We start from the raw sequence: 26,604 nt of genomic DNA, 5'->3' as shown, positions 1-26,604 counted from the left end.
CACAGCATTGTGAAACCATCACTATAATCAATTTTAGAATATTTTATCATCTCTAAGAGAAATCCCATGTGCAAGAGCAGTCACTCCCTAATTTTTCCCATTTCTGAAAGCCCTAGGCAAACATTAATCCACTTTCTGTTTCTGTATATTTGCCCTTCTGGACATTTCATATAAATGGAATCATACAATGCTTTCTGTGTCTGGCTTCTATTATTTAGCATAATGTTTTCAGGATTCTTCTCTGTCCTAACATAAATCATAACTTCATTCCTTTTTATGGATGAATAACTTTTAATTGTACGAATATACCACAATTCATCCATTCATCAGTTGATGGACATTTGAGTTTCCACCTTTTTTTTTTTTTTTAAGATTTTATTTATTTATTTGAGAGAGAGAGAAACCACATGAGAGGGGGGAGGGTCAGAGGGCGAAGCAGACTCCCTGCCAAGCAGGGAGCCCGATGCGGGACTCGATCCAGGGACTCCAGGATCATGACCTGAGCCGAAGGCAGTCGCTTAACCAACTGAGCCACCCAGGCGCCTGAGTTTCCACCTTTTGACTATTATGAATAATGCTACTATGAACATTTATGTACAAGTTTTTATGTGAACGTGTTTCCATTTCTCTAGGATTTATACCCCTGAGTGCAGTTCCTAGGTCACTTGGAAACTGTTTAACCAGACTGTTTTCTTTTTTTTTTATTCTTATGTTAATCCCCATACATTACATCATTAGTTTTAGATGTAGTGTTCCATGATTCATTGTTTGTGCCTAACACCCAGTGCTCCATGCAGAATGTGCCCTCCTCAATACCCACCACCAGGCTAACCCATCCTCCCACCCCCCTCCCCTCTAGAACCCTCAGTTTGTTTTTCAGAGTCCATCGTCTCTTATGGTTCGTCTACCCCTCCGATTTCCCCCGCTTCATTCTTCCCCTCCTGCTACCTTCTTCTTCTTCTTTTTTTTTTTTTTAACATATATTGCATTATTTGTTTCAGAGGTACAGATCTGAGATTCAACAGTCTTGCACAATTCACAGTGCTTACCAGAGCACATACCCTCCCCAGTGTCTATCACCCAGTCACCCCATCCCTCCCACCCCACCCCCCACTCCAGCAACCCTCAGTTTGTTTCCTGCGATTAAGAATTCCTCATATCAGTGAGATCATATGATACATGTAACCAGACCGTTTTCCAAAGTGGCTGTACAATGTTACATTTCTACCAGCAGGGTATGAGGGTTACACTTTTTTCAGATCCTCATCAATGCTTGTTTTTATCTGTCCCTATGATTATAGCCATCATAGTGGGTATGAGGTGGTATCTCATTTGTGGTTTTGGTTTGCATTAATATCATGGCTAATGAAGTTAAGCATCTTTTTAGTGGCTTATTAGTCGTTTATATATCTGTTTGAGAAATGTCTATTCTTACCTTTGCCCATTTTTAAGTTTGATTGTCTCCTTACTACTGAGTTTTAAGTCCTTTATATATTCTAGATACAAGTCTCTTACCATATATATGATTTGCATATCAAATTTCCCATTCTATGGGTTATGGGTTGTCTTTCCATTTTCTTCATAACAGTCTTTAACCCATGAAAGTTTTTAATTTTCATAAAGTACAATTTACCTATGTTTAGTTGTTTGTGCATTTAGGATGTATCTAAGAAACCAGTGCCAAATCCAAACGCATGAGGATAAGCACCTAAGTTTCTTTTAAGAGTCTGCAGTTTTAACTCTTACATTTAAGCCTTTGATTCATTTTGAGTTAATTTTTGTATATGGTGTGAGATAAGGGTCCAATCTCGTTCTTTTGCATGTGGCTATCCAGTTGTCCCAGTGCCATTTGTTGAAAAGACTATTCTTTTCCTATTGTGGTCCTGGCACTCTTGTCAAAAATCGGTTGACCATAGGTATATGGGTTTATTTATGGGCTCTTGATTCTATTCCATTGATCTATGTGCCTATTTTTATGTCAGTACCATGCTATCTTGAAACTTGTAGTTTTGTAGTGCATTTTGAAATCAGGAGTATGAGTCTTCCAACTTTTTTTTTCTAAGACTGTCTTGGTTGACTCATCCAGGTGAGTCTTAGGATCAGCTTATCAATTTCTGCAAAGAACTCAGCTGAGCTTTTGATATTGTATTAGGTCTTCTGATCCATGAAACTGGGATGTCTTTACATAGACCTTTAATTTCTTTCAACAACATTCTGTGGTTTTGCGGAACCATAATTTTAGCCCATGTTAATTTATCCCTAAGATTTTATTTACTTATTTACTTATTTATTTATTTGAAGAGGGAAGGGCAGAAGGAGAGGGAGAGAGAGAATCTAAGCAGACTCTGCCCTGAGCTCAGAACCTGATGCGGGGCTTGATCCCATGTCCCTGGGATCATGACTTGAGCTGAAACCAAGAGTCAGATGCTCAACCGACTGAGCCACCCAGGAGCCCCAGTATTTTATTATTTTTAATCCTATTGTAAATGGAATTGTTTTCTCAATTTCATTTTCAAATTCTTTATTGTAAGTGTATAGAAATAGGACTGATTTTTGTATATTGATATTTTTTTTTAACCTTGCTTGAATTTATTAATTAGTTCTGGAAGATTTTTAGTGACCTCGGAACTTAGGATTTTCTTACATACAAGATTGTTGACTGCAAATTGTCATAGCTTTGCTACTTCTTTTCAGTCTGGATAGTCTTGCCTGACTGCCCTAGGCAGAACATCCAGTACAATGTTGAATGTGAGCTCAGACATCCTTGTCTTCTTCTTGATCTTTCATTGTCATTCATTATTAAATATGATTGTGGGATTTTTTTTTTTTTTGTAGATGTTCTTCTGTCAATAGAAGGAAGTCCCCTTCCATTCATACTTTGTTGAATGTTTTTATTATGAAAAGGTGTTGGACTGGATTTTGCCATATACTTTATCTGTGTCTATTGAGATGATTTTGTGGGTTTGTCCTTTATTCTCTTGATATGGTATGTTACACTGATTTTTGGATTTTAATGCTACCTCCCATTCCTGAGCTTAGTGTCACTTGGTCATGATTTGTATTCCTTTATGTATATTGCTAGATTCAGTCTGCTAGTATTTTATTGAGCATTTTTGCATTTAATTAATAAGAGATTAGTCTATAGTTTTCTTGTGATATCTTTTTCTAATTTTGAACTAGGAATCTTTCCATTTAATCTAAGTTATTTAATTTTTTGGTATATAGTTTATGATATTCTTAGATAAACCTTTTTTTAAAAGAATTTATTTGAGAGAGAGAGAGCGCATGAGTGAGCTTGCATGGGGGGGTGCAGAGGATGAGGGAGAGAATCCTCAAGCAGACTCCCTGCTGAGCTTGGAGCCCAATGTGGGGCTCCATCCCAGGACCCTGAGATCACAAGCTGAGCTGAAACCCAGAGTCAGATGCTCAACAGACTGAGCCACCCAGGTACCCCATTACGTAAACCTTTTTATTTCTGTAACATCAGTAGAAATTTCTTTTCTTTCATTCTTAATTTTAGTAGTTTGAGTTTTTTTCTTTTGGTCAGTTTATAGGTTTGTCAGTTGTTGATCTTTTTAATCTTTTCACAGTACACACTTTAGTTTGGCTGATTTCTCTGTTTTACTATTCTTCACTCCATTAGCTTACATCCTATTTTTTTAAATCATTTCTTTCTGGTTGCTTTATGTTTAGTTTTCCCTTTTTCCAGTGTCTGAGGTTGGAAGGTTTTACCTTTGAGTGGTTCATTTGGTGGCTTCTTTTCATATTTTGATGGTGACTTTTTAAATTACATAAGTAATAACATTTTCCTTGAAGGAAAACAAAATATTATAGACATATCATCTTCCTCTATACCTCCAGTTTTTTTCATGTCCACCTGCTCCTTCTAACCCCATTCCATGAAAATGTTTACATCCATTTACATATGTGTTATTGTCTGTACATGTATTTGGGTGTGTATTTGTTTATATAAATATTATTCTGTCAATGTTGGTTCTACTTCTACCATAGAGTTGGTTCAACTTCTCAATATTGTGACTAAGGTCCATATTATATCTGATCAAACAAGTTTACTTTTGCTGTTGCATATGTTTTATATGTAAGTTGGCTATTTGCATGTCACCTGTAAATTATCTGTTTTTTCCTTTAACCTATTATTGGTTTATTTTATTTTATAGATGTTATTTATATGATCACTAGTCTTTTTTCTATTACACAAGATGCAAATATTTCTTCTGTTGAATTACTTATTTTTAATTTATCTGTGGTGTTCTCACTCTTGGAGAAGATTTTAGTTTGGATGTTGCCAGATTTGTTAGCTTTTTCCTTCATGAGTTTTTTCTTTGTGTTTGCCTTTAAAAGGCCTATCATATCCTAAAGGATTAAGTATTCTTCAATATTTACTTTAAATATTTTGTAATTTTCTCCGTATTTATGTAATTTATTTGAAACTAGCTTTTGTGAATTCTGTAAAGTGAAAATCTAGCTTTACTCTTATATAAACAGCCAATTACTTTCATAATTATATTGAATATTTATCTTTCTCTCACTGGTTTGAAATGTTAAATCTTATAATATTAAAGGGGTTTGAATATTTTTTTTAAGATTTTATTTATTTATTTGTCAGAGAGAGAGTGAGAGAGAGAGGCAGGCAGAGGGAGATGCAGGCTCCCCGCTGAGCAAGGAGCCTGATGCGGAACTCGATCCCAGGACCCTGGGATCATAACCTGAGCCGAAGACAGATGCTTAACCGACTGAGCCACCCAGGCATCCCTGAATATATTTTAAATATATATTCTCATATATCCATGGGTTGGGTTTTGGGCTCTTTACTTAGTTATTTTTAATTTATAACAAAAATGGCAATATTCAAATTACAATAGTTATATACTATGTCTTGATATTTGGCAGGAAAACATTATCCTTTTGATTCTTTTTTCTTTTTAAATTTTTTGACTATTCTTACAAATTTCGTTTTCCATATGAATTTTAGAATAGACATGTGAGATTACACCTGAAAAATCCTATTGAGATGATTGTAATTTGCATGAATTTAAAGATTAATTTGTACAAACTTGACAGCTGTACACTGTTGAGTCTTCCTACCCAGGAATGTGACATATTTCAATATTCAAGTTTTATTTTACATCATTTAATAAAATTTTACTTTCTCCATGATAATTTGAACATTTCTATTTTTTTATTCCTAAATATTTTATGATTTTTGTTTTTATATGAATGAGTTCCTTTTTCCTACTACATTTTGTAATTTTAATCGGTGTGTAGGTACTTGATTTTTGCATATTGATCTTGATACTGCCTCTTTGCTTAGTTATCTAATTTTTAAAATAATTTACCAATTTAACTGATATTTATAAATAGACAATCATCATCTATCAGGAATGATAGTTTTGTCTTTTCTAAATTTTGTTTCATATCTTCTTTCCTTATAGTACAGTTTCTAACAGTATCTATAATAGCAGGGAATGTCTTATGCCTGATTTTAAAGCAAATGCTTCAGTGGTTTACCCTTATATGGTATTTGCTATAGATTTCTGATGGATATTCTCTATCCTTTGTCAGATTAAAAATTTATATACACAACATAATATGGTTATGTTCACAGGATATAGCTCAAAATGTTAAGTATGGTCTTTTTCCTAAGAAGTGGGATTTTAATGATTTTTAGTCCCCCCTCATTGCAATTTATTTATTTATTTAAAAAAAAAATTTTAAAGAGATTTTATATACTTACTTGACAGAGAGAACAAGCAGAGGAAGAGGCAGAGGGAGAAGCAGGCTCCCCATTGAGCAGAGAGCCCAATGTGGGATTCAATTCCGGGACCCTGGGATCATGACTTGAGCTGAAGGCAGACACTTAACTGACTGAGCCACCCAGGCACCCCCGTCATTGCAATTTAAAGAGGTTTTAATACTTTTGCAAAGTAAAATGCTTTTCTTGGGGGGGAAAAGTAACATGTAAAATGTGCATTACTCATCCCAAGCTAACAGAAGAGGACCAAATTCTCAATGATATAGTCAATCTTTTTTTTTTTTAAGATTTATTTACTTATTTGAGAGAGAGAGAGAGAGCGAGAGAGCGCGAGGAGGGGGGTAAGAACAGAGGAAGGGGAAGAGAGAGAATTCTCAAGCAGACTCCCTGCTGAGCATGGAGCTTAATGTGGGGCTCTGTCCCATGACCCTGACATCATGACCTGAGCCAAAATCAAGAGTGGAACACTTAACTGATGAGCCACCCAGGTACCCCGGTATAGTCAATCTTCAACTATCTGTTTTATAATAAGGTTTCCCAAAGTTTGTTTCTTAAGATGTTATTTATTATTCCTTGTAGAAAGTTTTTGTGGTCCATTAAATTTGGAAAATGCGTAATTCAAAGTTAACTATGACTTTTTTTTTTTTTAAGATTTTATTTATTTATTTGAGAGAGAGAATGAAAGACAGAGAGCACGAGAGGGAAGAGGGTCAGAGGGAGAAGCAGACCCCCCGCTGAGCAGGGAGCCCAATGTGGGACTCGATCCCGGGACTCCAGGATCATGACCTGAGCCGAAGGCAGTCGCTTAACCAACTGAGCCACCCAGGCGCCCAACTATGACTTTTTTTAACGTAAGATTTCTTGGAACCTCTAATATACATATATGAAGAGTGAAGCTCCAACAGGGAAGGTAAAATCTAGCATATCTTCCAGGAACATCTTGTAAGCAGTGTGTCAGTGAACTCTGTTGTTCATTGGACTTTTTTTTTTTTTTTAAGATTTTATTTATTTATTTGACAGAGAGAGATATGGCGAGAGAAGGAACACAAGCAGGGGGAGTGGGAGAGGGAGAAGCAGGCTTCTCACCGAGCAGGGAGCCTGATGTGGGGCTCGATCCCAGGACCCTGGGATCATGACCTGAGCCAAGGCAGACGCTAACTGACTGAGCCACCCAGGCGCCCCAGTTCAGTGGACTTTTGTCATTGCTGCTATTGCAGTCAGGGTTATATGTGCCTGGTCAGGCACAGTTTCCTTCAGAAGCACTGGGTCAGACTAACTTGTATCAATAGCTCTCTGTGGAGAGCTTTACACTTATTTGTCTTAGAAAGCAAACCAGTTGAGCCAAAAAATCAGTCAACTCTCTTCTGCCCTCTAGAGTACTGGACTAGGTGGTATGCACAGGGGAGGATGGACTGGAGCTCACAGTGTTGAAGGATTAGCGTGGCCTTCAAGGAGTTTCCAGTCTAATAAGATCTGTATCATGTGTCTTCCTTTTGGCCCAAGGGAATAATAAAACCACTGATACCAGTCTTTTTTATCAACTGAGGACAGAAACACAGATGGGTTGGTGATGAGTCCAAGGTCATACAAAGTGGAATACCAGTTGGGAACAGAACAGGTTCATTTGACTACATTTACAGCACCTTACTTAATTGACCTGACTTCCTCTCCTACATAGTAGATATAACAGATTAACTGTTGGGGTGAGAAAAGTGACTGAGTGGGAGCTAAGCATTTTGGAATATCAAAATAATTTAATTGGATCCCAAATGAATTAAGGTGTGTGGGAGTCCAAATTATATCCCAAATACCAAGTTTGCATAAAGCCAATTTAAAAATAATTTAAATTGGGCGCCTGGGTGGCTCAGATGGTTAAGCATCTGCCTTCGGCTCAGGTCATGATCCCAGGGTCCTGGGATCGAGTCCCACATCGGGCTCCCGGCTCAGCGGGGAGCCTGCTTCTCCCTCTGACCCTCTCCCCTCTCATGCTGTTTCTCTCTCGCTCGCTCTCTAAAAAATAAAAAAAAATCTTTAAAAAAATAAAAAAATAAAAAAAATAAAAATAATTTAAATTAACAAAATAGAATGATTGTCTCATGCTAATACAAAGAATGCAAAAAATTACAATGAATGTACTGAAAAAATTTTATTCACTTCCTGTCACAATTATTAAACTTGTATTTCAACAAGGAACCTTGAAGTTAAAATCAACTTGAGGTATGAAAAAATGATTTATCTATATCTACTTTGAAATAAATATATTGTAAGTATTTCTGGACAGAGAATAAATGTGTTGGTTTTGTTTATTTTGATGATCAATATACTTTTGAAGTACTTTTTTTTCCAAGCAATAGGTATGTACACATAGAATTCTGTAGGGACCATCTATCTACAAAATTGTGGGTTGGCATCTTCTGCTTATTAAACTTAAATGCAGAAAGAGAATGTCCAGTTTTCTTTTTATTTTCTCTCTCCCCTTTCCTGCTTCTCTCCCAACTTTTAAAGCTCTCTGGTACCTTCTAGGAGCTCGGTGAGCCATTCTTTTGCTCTGACTAAACAAAGCTCCTAACTTCCACCCTCTTCTCTTGTTTGATCCATTGGTGCTGTGACCCAGTATGACTTTTGACTCCTTCCTTGGGAGGCAGCTGGTACTAGGAGGATAACATTGAGCACACTGCTATGCATGCTGCACTGCAGATTCTCCATAGTGATAACTAACTTTGGGGACCATAGTAAATGAATGACGCATGGAATTGAAGCCAACATATGACTGCGATCTTTATCTGGGAGGAAAACAGGGGAGAATCTGGACAGAGCAAAATGATGTGTTGGTTTCTCTCATGATTCCTAGATGTCTTACTTGAGCAGTCAGATGGGGTTTTCTTTTAGTACAGGATTTCGGGGCTTAGTTGCTCTAGAATTCTCTAGTAGAGAGTTTAATCTACTTCTGTGAAGATGAAAGTATCCAGGTGTACCTATCCAATTCTTGATGCTGGAATGGACTTGCCTGTCCCTTCTTTAACCATTGAATGCCAGCCAGGTGCTCAGGCTTTGCGCTTCAAAAGGAAAGCCATTGCAGAGATGCATTGGAGAGAGATTTAAAACAATGACCAACTTCTTCCCATTATTTTTTTGGGCAAATGTTAGGGTTAATGAGTGAACCAGCAAATGGATTAGAATGACATTTTGTGACCCTTAGCTCCTGAAAGTGCAGGATATTGGATGTACTCACCTCTGAACAACTTCAGCTCTTGATTAAGGAGTCAGGCAAAGTACCTTCCTTCTTTGCTCAGTTCCTTTTCCCTCAGTGGGTCTGAAGAATGATTTGCTTGGCTTAAATAAAAGCAGTATTACTTATATTTGTTTATGTTAACTGTCTGACTTTTATGCCCAATGAACTTACGACACTATAATAATTATTCATCTCATTAAGTATGAATTGGAATAGCTTTGTTATAAATTACATGCGATAATGGTGCTGAGTTTTATTTAAATGAAGTTAATGGTGTTTCTCATCAATGTAATTATTTGACTTTAAGTTTTAAAATTTTAAGGAAATTTCTGAAGTTGGTATAATAAAATTGTTGCATGCTGAATACAATTATGACTAAACTATGAATTCATTTATTCATCCATTCATTTAGTCATGCATCCAATTAACATTTATTCAAGGACTAATACTGTATTAGGAGTATAAAAGCCATGGCTCCACCTTCTAGGAATTCACCATTTAGGATGGCAGACAAGTGAGCAGACAATTGTAACACGATGTGACAGGTTAGTAGATAAGGATATATGAGGGGCCCCTCACCCACACTGAGGGGCAAGACTGGGGGAGATCAGGGAGACTTCCTGAAGTAGATTATACTGGTGCTGAATCTTAGGTAACATGTAACATTTAACCAGGTAGAGACATGGGGAAAAGCGAGGTGCAAGTGAGGGAATAGCAGCATCAGGGGCATAGAAGCTGGAAATGACATGATGTATTTAGAGAACTCCAAATATTAGTGTGACTGACTATACACTAATGTGTGGAGGGCGTGTTTAGTGTGATTGCAGTCTAGTGTGTGGTGGAGGGAATGGAGGAGATGATGTCAGAGAGAGGCAAAAGCCAGATTATAGGGGACTTTGGCTATCTCTTCCTTAGAGGGGAAGAACCGTCCATATAACATGTATTTCAGTCTCTTGACCAGATTAGGTAATGCTTTCCCATTGCAATAAACATTTACCATGCTCCCACTGTATGTCTAGAATTGTATTCTGCCCTGTGATGAATACATCTGCTTTACAGATGAAATTATTACCTGAGCTTGGAAAATTTAGAAAAGTCTAACTGGTAAAGTATAAAACCTCCTTTTCCTAATTACATGTTGTATATTTTTAAGCAAAATCTATTGATGAATCAATTGAAATACACCTGGGGTCTTTATTGAAATTGATCAGTGTCTTTCTAATAAAGCATCTTTGGAGTGTTGAGTTCCTGTAGTTCTGCTTTTTAGTTAATTGACCAAAGCATAGATTCTCCAAAATGCAGAAGGAAAGATGGAAGACCTTAAATCACAATGGTATTCAAGTTATGGAGTCTTTGAGATAGATGGAGATGTTCATAAATTAGGAAAAAAATGACCTTTCAGTACTGCCATGTGATGGGGTGGAGACAATGACTTGACTGACAGGTTCCATGTACTTCCTCCTGCTACCACAGTTCTTTTCATTTTGACTTGATGGTAATCATGCCCCTGGACTCCATGGGGGTGATTTGCTAACCTAGAGGATTAGAGAAATCTCATCCTAGCTGGGAACCTCTCCAGTATAAGTTCTGTAATATTCTTCAGCAATTATTTATGGAGAATCTACAACAGATGCTTTACACATGTTATTTCTAAACTTCGTGTCATTGAAGAGACCCTGATTTGCGGGTTAGGAAACCATGGGCATGAGAAGTTAAGTGATGGTGTGTTGTATGTTGAAACCAATGCTATTCCTCCTATGTCTTGTGCACTCTCACAAGGAACGCTAATTCTGTGCAGGTCAGGCTCCTCTTTCTCCACTAAAGGATTTTTCTCCTTCAACTATTTAAAAAATTGAGATATAATTCACATACCATAAAAGTTATCCTTTTAAAGTGTATAATTCATTGGTTTTTAGTATCTTTGTAAGGTTGTGCAGCTAATACTGTTATCTAATTTGAGAACATTTTTGTTGTCCCCAAAAAGAAATCTTGTACCCACGAGCAGTCATTCTACACCTCCCACCCCCATCCTCCAGCTGCTGGCTGCCATTGATTTGCTTTCTGTTTCTATGGATTTGCCTATTAATGGGCATTTATCTAGACTGAATGATACGATGGGTAGCTTTTTGTGTCTGACTTCTTTTATTTAGCATAATGTTTTCAAAGTTCATCCATGTGGTAGTCTTTATCAACACTCCGTTCCTTTTCATGACTAAATAATAATCCCTGGTATGGATATACCACACTTCTGTTCTTGATTTGTCAGTTGATGGATGTTTGAGTTGTTTCCACTTTTTGTCTGTTTTGAATCAGGCTGCTATGTCTTCATGGCTTTAGGCTACCCTGGGTGATGGTGTGTTTCCTAGGACATATCACATTGTAATTATGATGTATTATTATTATATTGTCTCTTTCCCCTGCCATTCTGTAAACTCTTAAGTGCACAAAGCATGTTTGTCTTGTTACCCATGTAAGAAACATGTGAGTGAATAAATTAAAGAAGGCAGCTCTGCAGCTCTAGGTGAGAACTTTGAACTGCTCATCTAGCCTGCCTTCTGTCACTTCACCGAAGGGCTGTGTCCCTCACTCTGTTTAGTGTGTGTGTCAGAGGCTGAGGATCCTGCTCTAGATTTTTCCTGACATTTTCGATCGTTGGGAGAGGGGAGGTTACATTGATATAGCAGCCTTATAATTTGTTTGGTTGAGTTGAGTGTTACCACCTATCAGCAAAAGTCAGAGGAAAGCCAGATTTGTTCTGACAGTTTGTGCTGGGAGATTTGGGACATTTATTAGTAAGGGAAGTAGACCATGATCCCAAGTTTGTCTGTTGTGTTGCCAATTAAAACTGCCTGCCTGGGCATGTGTCATGGCCCCGCCATGGGATTCTTCCCACTGGGGACACTGGGAAAGCCCATCAGTGTTAAACTTAGTTTCCTTTGCTTTTATCCCTCTTTGTCTAACTCTTCCTTGATCATCTTAGAACTCATTCCGGCAGATTTTCTGTGGCTAGTGGAAAATGTTGCCTACCTCCCAGTTCTCCTTTTCAAAGGTAATAGAATTTAATCAGGGCAAAATCCTCTCATTTATGTCTTGCTTCAGATAAATCCCTGGGTGTTGGGGCCTTCCTTTCCCGTGGGACATTTTGCTCAGGTACTTAGACCTATTCCTCAGTCTTGAACCCGCCAAGGGATCTGAGGAGTGCCAGGCACTGGTGGTGGGGGGGGGGAGCTGTAGTGGCAAGTGCTCTGGCAGCCTCTGCTTCCCCCCTCCCTCCTGCATCTGCCTGCTCCTTAGCCTAGTGAGAATGACAGGAAGGGAGAAGGAAGCTGCCAGGTTTCCTGTATGTGTGTCTGTGGGAGGGAGACGAAGAGGGCTGGCAGCCATGAACTAAGTGGGCTCCATTCCATCTATCTTTTCTGATTAAAGTGAAGCAGATTCAGGCTGCTGCCTGTGAGCTGTGATGGGAGCCATCGCTCAGAGACAATTCCTGGAATGAATGTTCTAGACATTGCACCCATTTCTACCCTGGAGCAACTTACAGGCTGAGGGGGGTTGAGAAGTCTAAAGCTGTTGGTAGTGTATGCTTGGTATTTGGATGAAAATCTCCATGTGCTATTATATAAACTTCAGAGAAAATACTGTGAAAATATAAATAAAGATGTCCTTAAAAGTATGTGTTTTTGGTGTAGCATCTCGTGGCTTCAGTTTGTATGCTGTTTTACTGCTGTTGATCTCTCCCATTTGGGGTAAGATGGGTTTGGCTTCCAAGTAGTTCTCATTAAAAGGCTAAGGTTTAGAGACCCGATGTATCTATTGTTTCATCAAGATCCCACGAATACGTTGTTTTATTTCAACGTTTGTGCCTGATTATCACAACAGATTCCAGACCCTTCTGGATGGTTCTGTAAACATTTATCCATTTTTGCATGAATTTGTAATTTCCCAGACCAGTCTAGGGGAGGACTATCAAAAATTGGGTAGCAATCAAATGACAATAAAATCCCCTCTTGGGGCTGATCCTCCTTGGTGGAGTGTCAAGGATGTAAGGCCCCTCTCTCCTTCCTCCCAAGCAGTATCCTGGCATAGCTCATCAGGTCTTCTTGGAGAAAATAAAATTCTGCTGTAAGCTCTGGGGTTGATCTCTACTCTAGCCATAGCAGGTTAACAGCTGACACCTTCCTGCAGCTCATTTCATAAGGATGTCGCTTCCATGCACGGGAGAACCATTGCTCTTCCGGTTGCTGTGGGTGACAGACCTTCTGTGCTCCTGGTCTCTGTTATTGCTTTCCTGGTCACTTTAAGAACTGCTGAAGTCACAAAGGATGCACCAGTAATATTTTTCTGCTTTCCTTTTCTTCTCCCTTACTCAGAGGGCCTCTATTGTTACGACTTTTTAATTTTTTTTTAATTAAACTCTTAGTTAGCTTCCCACTTTTGGGGGAAACTTGAAATAAATTCTCTTGGGATGTCTCCGAGGGTATTTGGGAGGCATTCTGTATAGCACCTCAAAGTGATCTTCATTAGTAATCGGGGTCCCAGGGTAGGTACCAGGCACTTCAACTCCTTCATATCAGTGTAAATCCCCTCATCTTTTAAAAATATCTTAATTTCTCATTAGACACAGCAGATGCTCTAGTACTATTCTTCCGGGGTGGGGGGTTGCGGGGGGAGACTACCAGGTGCTCATAAATGGGATTTGTTGTGGCTTTACTCAGGATAAAATACATCGTGCTATGGTAGCAAGCAACTCTAAAATCTCAGTGGCTTAAAACATCTTTTTGATCATACTACATGTCTAAAGATAAGTAGTATCATTGTAGTTATTTAGAGGCTCAAACTGATAGAGACTTCAGCATTAAGATGCCTGAATCTCCTGTAACATTTGGGGTTTGCAACAGTAGGGAAGAGAACAGGTAAATACAGCTCTTAGGCGCTTCCCCTGGGGAGTGATACGTGTCACCTCTGTTCACTTCGGTTGGCCAAAGAAAGTCACTGAACAGGAATCTTGGTGAATTCTGGAAGTAAGGGGATGGGGCTGAGCCAGCAAATAGCTTGGGAAGAGGTTTGAGTGGGTTGGAAGGTATACTTGATAAGCCCAGTGCTCCCACAATTGATTTTCTGCTGATAGCATTTATCATTTCTTTCCAGGGAGCCTAAAGAAGATGAAATCAATTGGCACGGATTCTGTAACTAAATGATGCTCTCACAAGGGTAAAGCTATTTGGAACTTCACTCCTTACTAAGAGTGTGACATGCCACAGGAGTGGCTGAAGCGTTGGTAGAAGTCAGCCTGTGGGGCCACTCTGCCATGTGTCCTCTATATTCTGCCACCATTAAGGGATTACTGGAGAGGGTGGGGGTCGTTGAATGCACATGAAGTCCCACTTGCTGCACCTTCCTGGTGAGCATGCACCATCTCCCCAGAGGAAGCACAATGCTATCTATGGGTTTGAAGCAAGAGTCACTTACACAGGAAGTTTGTGAGAGGTGTATGACACAGCAAAAACTTGCTTTGAGTAAAATAAAAAACATCAGAAAAATGCAACTCTTTAAATGTATAGAGTTTCCAACCATTACCTGGTACTTTTCTAAGCCCTTTTATGACAGTATCTCATTTGGTTCTTAAAAAGTATAGAAATCGCCCCAGTCCGTTAAGCATCTTCCTTCCACTCAGGTCAGGATCCCAGGGTCCTGGGATCGAGCCCACATCGGGCTCCCTGATCACTGGGGAGCCTGCTTCTCCTTCTCACTCTGCCACTCCCCCTGCTTATGCACGCTCTCTCTCAGATGTAGGTAGGGACAAATTTTGACACATTGTGGAGTCACCGGAGTCACTTCCATGAGCAGACTCCTGTCTGATATTTGGTACTTCCTCTGCAGAGACCCTTCCTCTCTTCTTAGCACATTACATCCCCTTGCACCACCTTTCATACCAAACAACAGCACTTATTGAAGGATTATGTTTTGAAATTCATTTGCACTTTCAGCCTTTATTACTTGAATTATTTAATATAAAATGTGTGCTCTTTCCTTTTTGAGGAACTTTAGGCATCACTAGCAGAAAACAAGGAGTATGGTCTTAGAGCCCAACTGCTCTGTGTTTTTTTTTTTCTTAGAAGCTGTTTATTATTTTACTTATTTATTTGTTTGTTTATTTTTATTAACTTATAATGTATTATTTGTTTCAGGGGTACAGGTCTGTGATTCATCAGTCTTACACAATTCACAGCGCTCATCATAGCACATATCCTCCCCAAGGACCATCACACAGGCACCCCATCCCTCCCACCCCCCACCACTCCAGCAACCCTCAGTTTGTTTCCTGAGATTAACAATCTCTTATGGTTTGTCTCCCTCTCTGGTTTCATCTAGTTTCATTTTTTCCCTCTCTTCCCCTCTGATCCTGTCTTGTTTCTCAAATTCCTTGTATCAGTGAGATCATACAATACTTATCTTTCTCTGATTGACTTATTTCGCTTAGCATAATACCCTCTAGTTCTATCCACGTTGTTGCAAATGGCAAGAGTTCAATTTTTTTTTAATTTTTTATTGTTATGTTAATCCCCATACATTACATCATTAGTTTTAGAGGTAGTGTTCCATGATTCATTGTTTGTGCACAACACCCAGTGCTCCATGCAGAATGTGCCCTCCTCAATACCCACCACCAGGCTAACCCATCCTCCCACCCCCCTCCCCTCTAGAACCCTCAGTTTGTTTTTCAGAGTCCATTGTCTCTCATGGTTCGTCTACCCCTCTGATTTCCCCCCCCGCCATTCTTCCCCTCCTGCAACCTTCTTCTTTTTTTTTTTTCTTAACATATACTGCATTACTTGTTTCAGAGGTACAGATCTGAGATTCAACAGTCTTGCACAATTCACAGCGCTTACCAGAGCACATACCCTCCCCAGTGTCTATCACCCAGTCACCCCATCCCTCCCACCCCACCTCCCACTCCAGCAACCCTCAGTTTGTTTCCTGAGATTAAGAATTCCTCGTATCAGTGAGGTCATATGATACATGTCTTTCTCTGTCTGACTTATTTCGCTCAGCATAATACCCTCCAGTTCCATCCACGTCGTTGCAAATGGCAAGATCTCATTCCTTTTGATGGCTGCATAATATTCCATTGTATATATATACCATATCTTCTTTATCCAATTCATCTGTTCATGGACATCTTGGCTCTTTCCACAGTTTGGCTATTGTGGACATTGCTGCTATAAACATCAGGGTGCACGTACCCCTTTGGATCCCTACATTTGTATCTTTGGGGTAAATACCCAGTAGTGCAATTACTGGATTGTATGGTAGCTATATTTTTAACTTTTTGAGGAACCTCCATACTGTTTTCCAGAGTGGCTGCACCAGCTTGCATTCCCACCAACAGTGTGGGAGGGTCCCCTTTCTCCGCATCCCCGCCAACATCTGTCATTTCCTGACTTGTTAATTTTAGCCATTCTGACTGGTGTGAGGTGATATCTCATTGAGGTTTTGATTTGGATTTCCCTGATGCCAAGCGATATTGAGCACTTTTTCACGTGTCTGTTGGCCATTTGGATTTCTTCTTTGGAAAAATGTCTGTTCGTGTCTTCTGCCCATTTCTTGATTGGATTCTTTGTTCTTTGGGTGTTGACTTTGATCAGTTCTTTATAGATTTTGGATACTAGCCCTTTATCTGATATGTCATTTGCAAATATCTTCTCCCATTCTGTCGGTTGTCTTTTGGTTTTGTTGACTGTTTCCTTTGCTTTGCAAAAGCTTTTTATCTTGATGAAGTCCCAATAGTTCATTTTTGCCCTCGCTTCCCTTGCCTTTGGCGATGTTTCTAGGAAGAAGTTGCTGCGGCTGAGGTCGAAGAGGTTGCTACCTGTGTTCTCCTTTAGGATTTGGATGGACTCCTGTCTCACACTGAGGTCTTTCAACCATTTGGAGTCTATTTTTGTGTGTGGTGTAAGGAAATGGTCCAGTTTCATTCTTCTGCATGTGGCTATCCAATTTTCCCAACACCATTTGTTGAAGAGACTGTCTTTTTTCCATTGAACAGTCTTTCCTGCTTTGTCAAAGATGAGTTGACCATAGAGTTGAGGGTCCATTTCTGGGCTCTCTATTCTGTTCCATTGATCTATGTGCCTGTTTTTGTGCCAGTACCATACTGTCTTGATGATGACAGCTTTGTAATAGAGCTGGAAGTCCGGAATTGTGATGCCGCCAGCTTTGCTTTTCTTTTTCAACATTCCTCTGGCTATGCAGGGTCTTTTCTGGTTCCATACAAATTTTAGGATTATTTGTTCCATTTCTTTGAAAAAAGTGGATGGTATTTGGATGGGGATTGCATTGAATGTGTAGATTGCTCTAGGTAGCATTGACATCTTCACAATATTTGTTCTTCCAATCCATGAGCATGGAACGTTTTTCCATTTCTTTGTGTCTTCCTCAGTTTCTTTCATAAGTATTTTATAGTTTTCTGAGTACAGATCCTTTGCCTCTTTGGTTAGATTTATTCCTAGGTATCTTATGGTTTTGGGTGCAATTGTAAATGGGATCGACTCCTTAATTTCTCTTTCTTCTGTCTTGTTGTTGGCGTATAGGAATGCCACTGACTTCTGTGCATTGATTTTATATCTTGCCACTTTACTGAATTCCTGTATGAGTTCTAGCAGTTTTGGGGTGGAGTCTTTGGGGTTTTCCACATAAAGTATCATATCATCTGCAAAGAGTGAGAGTTTGACTTCTTCTTTGCCAATTTGGATGCCTTTTATTTCTTTTTGTTGTCTGATTGCTGTGGCTAGGACTTCTAATACTATGATGAATAGCAGTGGTGATAGTGGACATCCCTGCCGCGTTCCTGACCTTAGGGAGAAAGCTCTCAGTTTTTCCCCATTGAGAATGATATTCGCTGTAGGTTTTTCATAGATGGCTTTTATGATATTGAGGTATGTACCCTCTATGCCTATACTCTGAAGGGGGGAGTTTTGATCAAGAAAGGATGCTGTACTTTGTGAAATACTTTTTCTGCATCTATTGAGAGGATCATATGATTCTTGTTCTTTCTTTTGTTAATGTATTGTATAACATTGATTGATTTGCAGATGTTGAACCAATCTTGCAGCCCAGGGATAAATCCCACTTGGTCGTGGTGAATAATCCTTTTAATGTACTGTTGGATCCTATTGGCTAGTATTTTGGTGAAAATTTTTGCATCCATGTTCATCAGGGATATTGGTCTGTAATTCTCCTTTTTGATGGGGTCTTTGTCTGGTTTGGGGATCAAGGTAATGGTGGCCTCATAAAACGAGTTTGGAAGTTTTCCTTCCATTTCTATTTTTTGGAACAGTTTCAGAAGAATAGGTATTAATTCTTCTTGAAATGTTTGGTAGAATTCCCCTGGGAAGCCATCCGGCCCTGGGCTTTTGTGTTTTGGGAGATTTTTGATGACTGCTTCAATTTCCTTAGTGGTTATAGGTCTGTTCAGGTTTTCTATTTCTAACCTGGTTCAGTTTTGGTAGTTGATACATCTCTAGGAATGCATCCATTTCTTCCAGGTTATCTGATTTGCTGGCATAGAGTTGTTCATAATATGTTCTTATAATTGTTTGTATTTCTTTGGTGTTGGTTGTGATTTCTCCTCTTTCATTCATGATTTTGTTGATTTGGATCATTTCTCTTTTCTTTTTGATAAGTCTGGCCAGGGGTTTATCCATCTTGTTAATTCTTTCAAAGAACCAGCTTCTAGTTTCGTTGATCTGTTCTACTGTTCTTTTAGTTTCTATTTCATTGATTTCTGCTCTGATCTTTATTATTTCTCTTTTCCTGCTGGGTTTAGGCTTTATTTGCTCTTCTTTCTCGAGCTCCTTTAGGTGTAGGGTTAGGTTGTGTACTTGAGACCTTTCTTGTTTCTTGAGAAAGGCTTGTATTGCTATATACTTTCCTCTTAGGACTGCCTTTGCTGCATCCCAAAGATTTTGAATAGTTATGTTTTCATTTTCATTGGTTTCTATGAATTTTTTTAATTCTTCTTTAATTTCCTGGTTGACCCATTCATTCTTCAGTAGGATGCTCTTTAGTCTCCATGTATTTGAGTTCTTTCCAACTTTCCTCTTGTGATTGAGTTCTAGTTTCAAAGCATTGTGGTCTGAAAATAGGCAGGGAATGATCCCAATATTTTGGTACCAGTGAGACCTGATTTATGACCTAGGATGTGATCTATTCTGGAGAATGTTCCATGGGCACTAGAGAAGAATGTATATTCCGTTGCTTTGGGATGGAATGTTCTGAATATGTCTGTGAAATCCATTTGGTCCAGTGTGTCATTCAAAGTCTTTATTTCCTTGTTGATCTTTTGCTTAGATGATCTGTCCATTTCAGTGAGGGGGCTGTTAAAGTCCCCCACTATTATTGTTTTGTTGTCGATGTGTTTCTTTGCTTTTGTTATTAATTGCCTTATATAATTGGCTGCTCCCATGTTAGGGGCATAGATATTTACAATTGTTAGATCTTCTTGTTGGATAGACCCTTTAAGTAGGATATAGTGTCCTTCCTCATCTCTTATTATGGTCTTTGGTTTAAAATCTAATTTGTCTGATATAAGGATTGCCACCCCAGCTTTCTTTTAATGTCCTAATGGCAAATGGTTTCACACCCCCTCACTTTCAATCTGGAGGTGTCTTTGGGTCTAAAATGAGTCTCTTGTAGACAGCATATCGATGGGTCTTGTTTTTTTATCCAGTCTGATAGCCTATGTCTTTTGGGGCATTTAGCCCCAATCAGGGTAACTATTGAAAGATATGAACTTAGTGCCATTGTATTGCCTGTAAGGTAACTGTTCCTGTATATTGTCTGTGTTCCTTTCTGGTCTATGTTACTTTTAGGCTCTCTCTTTGCTTAGAGGACCCCTTTCAACATTTCTTGTAGGGTGGGTTTGGTGTTCGCAAATTCTTTTAGTTTCTATTTGTCCTGGAAGCTTTTTATCTCTCCTTCAATTTTCAATGACAGCCTAGCTGCATATAGTATTCTTGGCTGCATATTTGTCTCATTTAGTGCCCTGAATATATCATGCCACTCTGTAGATAGGTCTGCGGCCAATCTAATGTTTCTACTGTTGTAGGTTACAGACCTCTTGTGCTGAGCTGGTTTTGGGATTTTTCTCTTTGTCTCTGAGACTTCTAAGTTTTACTATTAGATGTTGGGGTATTTTAATTGATTCTGAGGGGGTTTCTCTGTACCTCCTGGATTTTGATGCCTGTTTCCTTCCCCAAATTAGGGAAGTTCTCTGTTTTAATTTGCTCCAGTATACCTTCTGCCCCTCTCTTTCTTCTTCTTCTGGGATCCCAATTATTCTAATACTGTTTTACTGTATGGTATCAGTTATCTCTCGAATTCTCCCCTCCTGATCCAGTAGGTGTTTATCTCTCTTTTTCTCAGCTTCTTTATTCTCCATCATTTGGTCTTCTATATCACTAATTCTCTCTTCTGCCTAATTTATCCTACCAGTTAGAGCCTCCATTTTTTATTGCACCTCATTAGTAGCCTTTTTGATTTCGACTTGGTTAGATTTTAGTTCTTTTATTTCTCCAGAAGGGGATTCTCTAGTGTCTTCTATGCTTTTTTCAAGCCCAGCTAATATCCTTATAATCGTCATTCTAAACTCTAGTTCTGACATCTTATTAATGTTCATACTGTCCGTACTGATTAGGTCCCTGGCAGTCAGTCCTGCCTCTTGTTCTTTTTTTGAGGTGAGTTTTTCTGTTTTGTCATTTTGTCCAGAGAAGAATAGATGAACGAGAGAAGAAAATGCTAAAAGGGTAACAAAGATCCCGGAGAAATATACACTAAACAAATCAGAAGAGACCTAAAACTGGGGGGAAAAGAAAGAAAAAAAATATATATCATCAGGCTGGTGAATAGAACAGAGCCACACACTAGATTTGGGGTGTATTTTGGTCTGTTAGAAGAAACTGCCTCCTAAAATTTTTAAGAAAGAAAAACATATATATATATATATATATATATATATATATATATACACTATATATACACACACACACACACACAAATTATGGTAAATATGATGGATGGAATATGACTGTAAAGATGGAAATTAAAAAAGATTTTTAAAAAAGGAATTGATAAGAAGTTGGTTGAAAAAAGAAAGAAGAAAAATTAAAAAAAAAAAAAAAAAGGTTATCTGATCAGGTCGAAGACTAGAACAAAGCCATACACTAGATTCAGGGTCTATTTTGGTCTGTTAGAAGAAACTATTCCAAAATATTAAAGAAAGAAAAACTTATATATATACAAAAAATAAGGTTCAGTACAATGAAGGGATAGAATATGACTGTAACAATGAATATTAAAAAAGATTTTAAAAAAGGAATTTATAAGATGTTGGTTGAAAAAGGAAAGAAGAAAAATTTTTAAAAAAGAAATAGAAAAAGAAAAAAATAAAATTTAAAAAATTAACTTTGAAAGACTAAAGATCTGGGAAAAAAGCCATGGATTCTATGTGCGGTATTCCCCTAGCGCTGGAGTTCTGCCATTCTTATTGATTGGTAAACTTGGTCTTGGCTGGCAGTTCTTGCTGATCCTCTGGGGGAGGGGCCTGTTGCCGTGGTTCCCAAATGTCTTTGCCGGAGGTGGAATTGCCCTGCCGTTGCCGTCCAGGCTAAGTAATCTGCTCGGGTTTGTTCTCGGGACCTTTGTTCCCTGAAAGCTTTCCGTGCAGCTTTGGAGGACGGGAGTGAAAATGGCAGCCTCCCAATCTCCGCCCTGGAGGAGCCAAGAACTCAGGGACCTGCTCCTCAGTGCGCCCCCAGAGAAAAGCAGTCAATCACTCCCGTCTCCCCAGTCTCTGGCCGCACTCTGTGCTCACCCGGCCTGTGACTAAGCGTTTCTGTCTCTGGCTCCTGACCCTGTGTGGAGTCTCCAAACCCAGCAGATCCCTGCAGTGTGCTCCTGCACCACTCCTCCTGGGGAAGAAGGTGAGTCTCCCCGGATCTGCTGCTTGTTGGGTCCCTGCTGGAGGAGCAGTGGCCCAACTGTGCCCCGGATCACGGTTTATGACAACCCCGAGCTGAGAGCCTGCGCCTCGGCTCCATCTCTGCAGCTGGCTTCCCCGCTGTGATACCTGGGAGCTCTACCGCACTCAGGCACCCCTGGTCTTTCTGTGACCCCGAGGGTCCTGAGACCACACTGTCCCGTGAGGGTTCCACCCCCGCTTAGCCACTGGAGCGACATCCCTCAGTGGAGCAGACTTCTAAAAGTTCCGATTTTGTGCTCCGCGGCTCTATTACTTGCCAGAAGTGGCCGATGGAGGCCCCCTCCCCCGCCGTCTATCCTCCCAAATATCACCTTGGATTCACTTCTCCGCACGTCCTACCTTCCAGAAAGTGGTCGCTTTTCTGTTCAGAGAGCTGCTGCTATTCTTTTCTTCGATCTCCTGTTGAGTTTGTAGGTATTCAGAATGGTTTGATCCCTATCTAGCTGAATTCCTGGGACCAGATGAAATTTAGGTCTCCTACTCCTCCACCATCTTGCCCCCCCAACTGCTCTGCATTTTATCAATGAATGGTTCTTATCTTTTAAGTTTGGCCCCTCAAGTCACAGCAGCTGCTCCATAGGTGAACCTGGAAACACTCCTAATAGTGTCTTTTTGGTGTCTTGGGAGAAGGGGCAGAAGAGTAGGCCTGGGGGTGCCCTGTGGTTGTGGGCAGGTAACCCGGACAAGGCCAGTTTGAGGCTGGATGTTTTTGCTCTCTGGGAAGAAGGGAGTAATGGCCATCAACCAGCAGGACCTTTCCCTTCAACCTGCTCACATCTCCACCCCCCACACTCCTTTTCCCTCTTTTCTTTCTTCCTTCTCACTCACCAGATCAGAAACAAAAACCCCAAACCTCTAATTGTCTCATGTCAAGCACATTAATTCTCTTGGATACCTTTGGGGTCCCACTTCTTTGGAAGTAGGTATTTTTCTCAAGCAAAGGTAGTTTCTTCACAAAAAAAGGATTCTGTTTCCAGGCATTATCATAATAGCTTTTTACAAAAATCTTATTACATTTGTCACCTAAATTTGTCACTCCTTTTCTTGTGTGTGTGTATGTGTGTGTGCGTGCACACAGTCGTGCGTTTTGGGGGGTAAGTGATGACTCAGAAATTAAGAGTCTTAACTAAGTTCATAAAATTATTTAGTAGCAGAGTTGAGATAATGAAAGTCCTCCTTTCTGCATTCATGTTTCTTCTTTGGTTTAGAATAGGCGACCTACAGAGTTGAAGATTTTTAAGTCCCATTTGTGGGGAACAGTCAGGTTGTTCTAAAATTAAGACAGGAAAATGTTGGGGGTCCAAAGGTGTGTTGCTGAGACAGGAAGAGGCATGGAGACTTAAGTACTGGACCCTGCGTGTTGGGACATGGGCCTCACTTCTAAGTGCTTTTTTTGTGGTTGTTGTTTTTAAGATTTTATTTATTTCTTTGCCAGAGAGAGAGAGCACAAGCAGGGGGAGCGGCAGGCAGAGGGAGAAGCAGGCTCCCCGATGAGCAAGCAGCCTGATACAGAACTTGATCCTATGACCCCAGGATCATGACCTGGGCCAAAGTCAGATGCTTAACCAACTGAGCCACCAAGGTGCCCCTAAGTGCTATTTCCTTAATGCAACTCTTCTTCATTTGGCAAAAGTGAATGGGACCAAATACAAATTTCCAGGTATGTTACATATTGTGATAAAATCACATCGAACTCCTGTCGGCTTGGGCATAGACAGGCCTGATTTTTGTTGTGATTCCTGTAAGAAATTACCACGACTTCAGTTGCATAAAACAATGAAAATTTATCTTCTCAAACGTTTGGAAGCCAGAATTCTGCGACCAAGGTGTCATCAGGACTGGGGGACACTCTGGAGGCTTTGGGGGGGAATCTGCAACTTGGCCTCTCCAGCCTCTCGTGGCTGCTGGCAACCCTTAGTGTTCGCTGGTTTGTGACTGTGTCACCCCAAACCCTGCCCCTGTCTTCACATTACCTTCTCTCCTGGGTGTGTGTGTGTGTGGGGGGTGTGGGTGGGTGTGTGTAATCTCCTCCTACCTGTCTCTCATAGATACTTGTGATGGCATTTAGGGCCCACCCAGATCTTTTAGGATCATCTCCCTATCTCAAAACCCTCAATTTAATCACATCTTCAAAGACCCTTCTCCGAATGAGGTAACGTTTACAGGTCCCAGGGATGAGGGCCTGATTCTCTGCGGGGCTGTCACTCAGCCCACCACCAGGCTCAACCTCAGTGCTGTGCTGGGTATCCCTTCTCATCTCTTCACAAGTTTTAAAAACACATAGTACATTATTTTCTATCATAATTCACCTTATTTACATAAATATGTACCTTCTAAAACTTACATAGGTGTTTTATTTTATTTTTCTAAAGCGGGGTTGGTAAGCTCTTTCTGCAAGCATTCTAGGCTGGTGCACCCTCCAGTTTCCATTGCAACTATTCTCTGCCCCGGAGTATAAGGCAGGCAGTGCTCATAGTCAAAGAATGGGTGTGCTGTGTGCTAGTAAAATCAAAACCAGATTTGGCACACTGGCCTCAGCTTGCTGACCCCATTCCCCAAACCTCTCAGTGTCTCTTTTATCATTTCTACCTCTAACTATGAAGTTTTGATGTTTTACTTCAGTCTTCTTTGCTCTTAGAGATAGTACCATCTACTTATTTGGTTTTTTTTCCCTACCATCAAACTAAGACATTTGCACAGAAATTCAGTGCATTGTAGTTTGGTACTGCCTAGATACATTTAAAATGTTCCTTTTCTTTTGGCTCTGCCTTCTTGCATCTCCTGTTCAATGATACATCCATTAATATAACGAGTGTTTATTGTGAGTGTACCGGATCCCAGGCATTGTGTCCAGCACTGAGAGCCATGTGACTTGATGTACATTGTAAAGGAATTTCAGAGCAGGGATTGTTTGGGAGATTTAGGAGACCAAGTCATCGAGACTGAGTGGTGGGCATGATATGGACACACGAGGGAGAAAGAGATCTCAAAGATGACTCCTGTGTTTCTGACTTGACAATGGCTGGAGGGTGTTAGCACTCACTGAGATGAACAATGCTGGAAGAGGAAGTTTTGGTGAGCTTGTAATTTGATATTAGATGGGTTGTCTTTGAGGCATCTTTGGGGTCTGTTTGTCCCAGAGGTTTTTGATCACTACCTACCTACCTAAGCATGTCTTTCTCTTAATCTACTTTAACCATTTTCCATGTATGTAAATATATGTATATACACACATATACATAAATGTGTGTATATACAAAGGTAGATGTGTGTGAGTATACACACATACACACACACATACACACACACACAAAAGTATTATTCCTCTGGGACTATACCAGTAACCTGTCATGATCTTGACCCACTTCACATAGAAATTCTCAAGAGGTAGGATAGCTATTCTCACACCCATGTATGCAAAAGGAAAGAACTAAAAAATAGCAAGTGTTTCCTGAGCACCAGCTATAGATACATTTTTATTTCATTCTTGCAATGGATCTATGATGTATGTACTATTGTTTTCTCTGTTATGCTTATATGTAAAGGGAGGCTTTGAAAAGTTAATAATTTACTCAGCCTCTGAGTTCAGATTTGAACCCAGTCAGTTTTTTATTCCTGAGTGAGCTGATAGACTTGTGAGCAATTTGCTTATCATTTCACACATTAAATGAGACTTTACCTGGGAGGTCTTCAAAGAATACCCCCTCCCCGCCCTAGAAATACAGTCTAGATGCCCCTCCTATGAACTCCCCAAATGTTATGTTTTTTCTTTTTACGTAGCATTTATTGCATTACCTTTTTAAAGACAAAGTTTTTCAAGGGCAAAGACTGTTTTATTTTTTATATTATCTCCTTTCCTACAATACTGAGCCAAAAATCAGTGCTCAGCACATGTTTTCTGATTAAGAATCTCTTCTCTGCTGAAGGGCTATTAAACTGATATATTTTACCTTTTGTAGGGTCTTGAGTACACACCACCTCTGAATGGCTTGTTAGTTTGGGACATCCCTGTTCCAGTGTTATAGTAATTTTGTTCTTGAGAATTCTTGCCTAAAAAGAAAGCAAAACAAGCAGAGCAAAACAAAACAAAATGGAATAAAATAGCAAAACACTAAGGAATGAATCTCAAATTCAATGGAGTCTGATAGGAGAAACATTTTGGGGTGGTTGGTCCTTCAGCTAAAGGAAAGCAAACTCTTAAGTAAAGGACTGTACATGAGACAAAGTTGCATTCGTCAGCTTTAGGTACTGGCTGAAGCTGAGCTCAGTGGGCATTTGACAAAAAAGGAGCTTTCAAAGCCTCTTCTCACACTTTGAATCTATGACTTCAAATATCTACCTACTGCGGCCCAGTTTTAGGTTACATATTTTAGATCCATTGTCTCAATTAGTCCTCAAAAGTTTTGTGATAAAGGTTTTATCATTATTATCAGCATTAAACCTAGGAGGAAATGAGAGCCAGAGGTGTTATGTAATTTGCCCAGTGACACACAGCTGCTGAGTGGTGAGCCCAGGAGCAGCTGGGTGAAGCCCATGCTTTATGATGCCACTCTAAGTAAT

The sequence above is a fragment of the Mirounga angustirostris genome, unplaced genomic scaffold (assembly GCF_029215605.1).
Source record: "Mirounga angustirostris isolate CCGP_5_RB_7025 unplaced genomic scaffold, mMirAng1.0.hap1 SCAF_15, whole genome shotgun sequence".
Classification (NCBI taxonomy): domain Eukaryota; kingdom Metazoa; phylum Chordata; class Mammalia; order Carnivora; family Phocidae; genus Mirounga; species Mirounga angustirostris.
Note: the sequence above shows the minus strand (reverse complement) of the source record.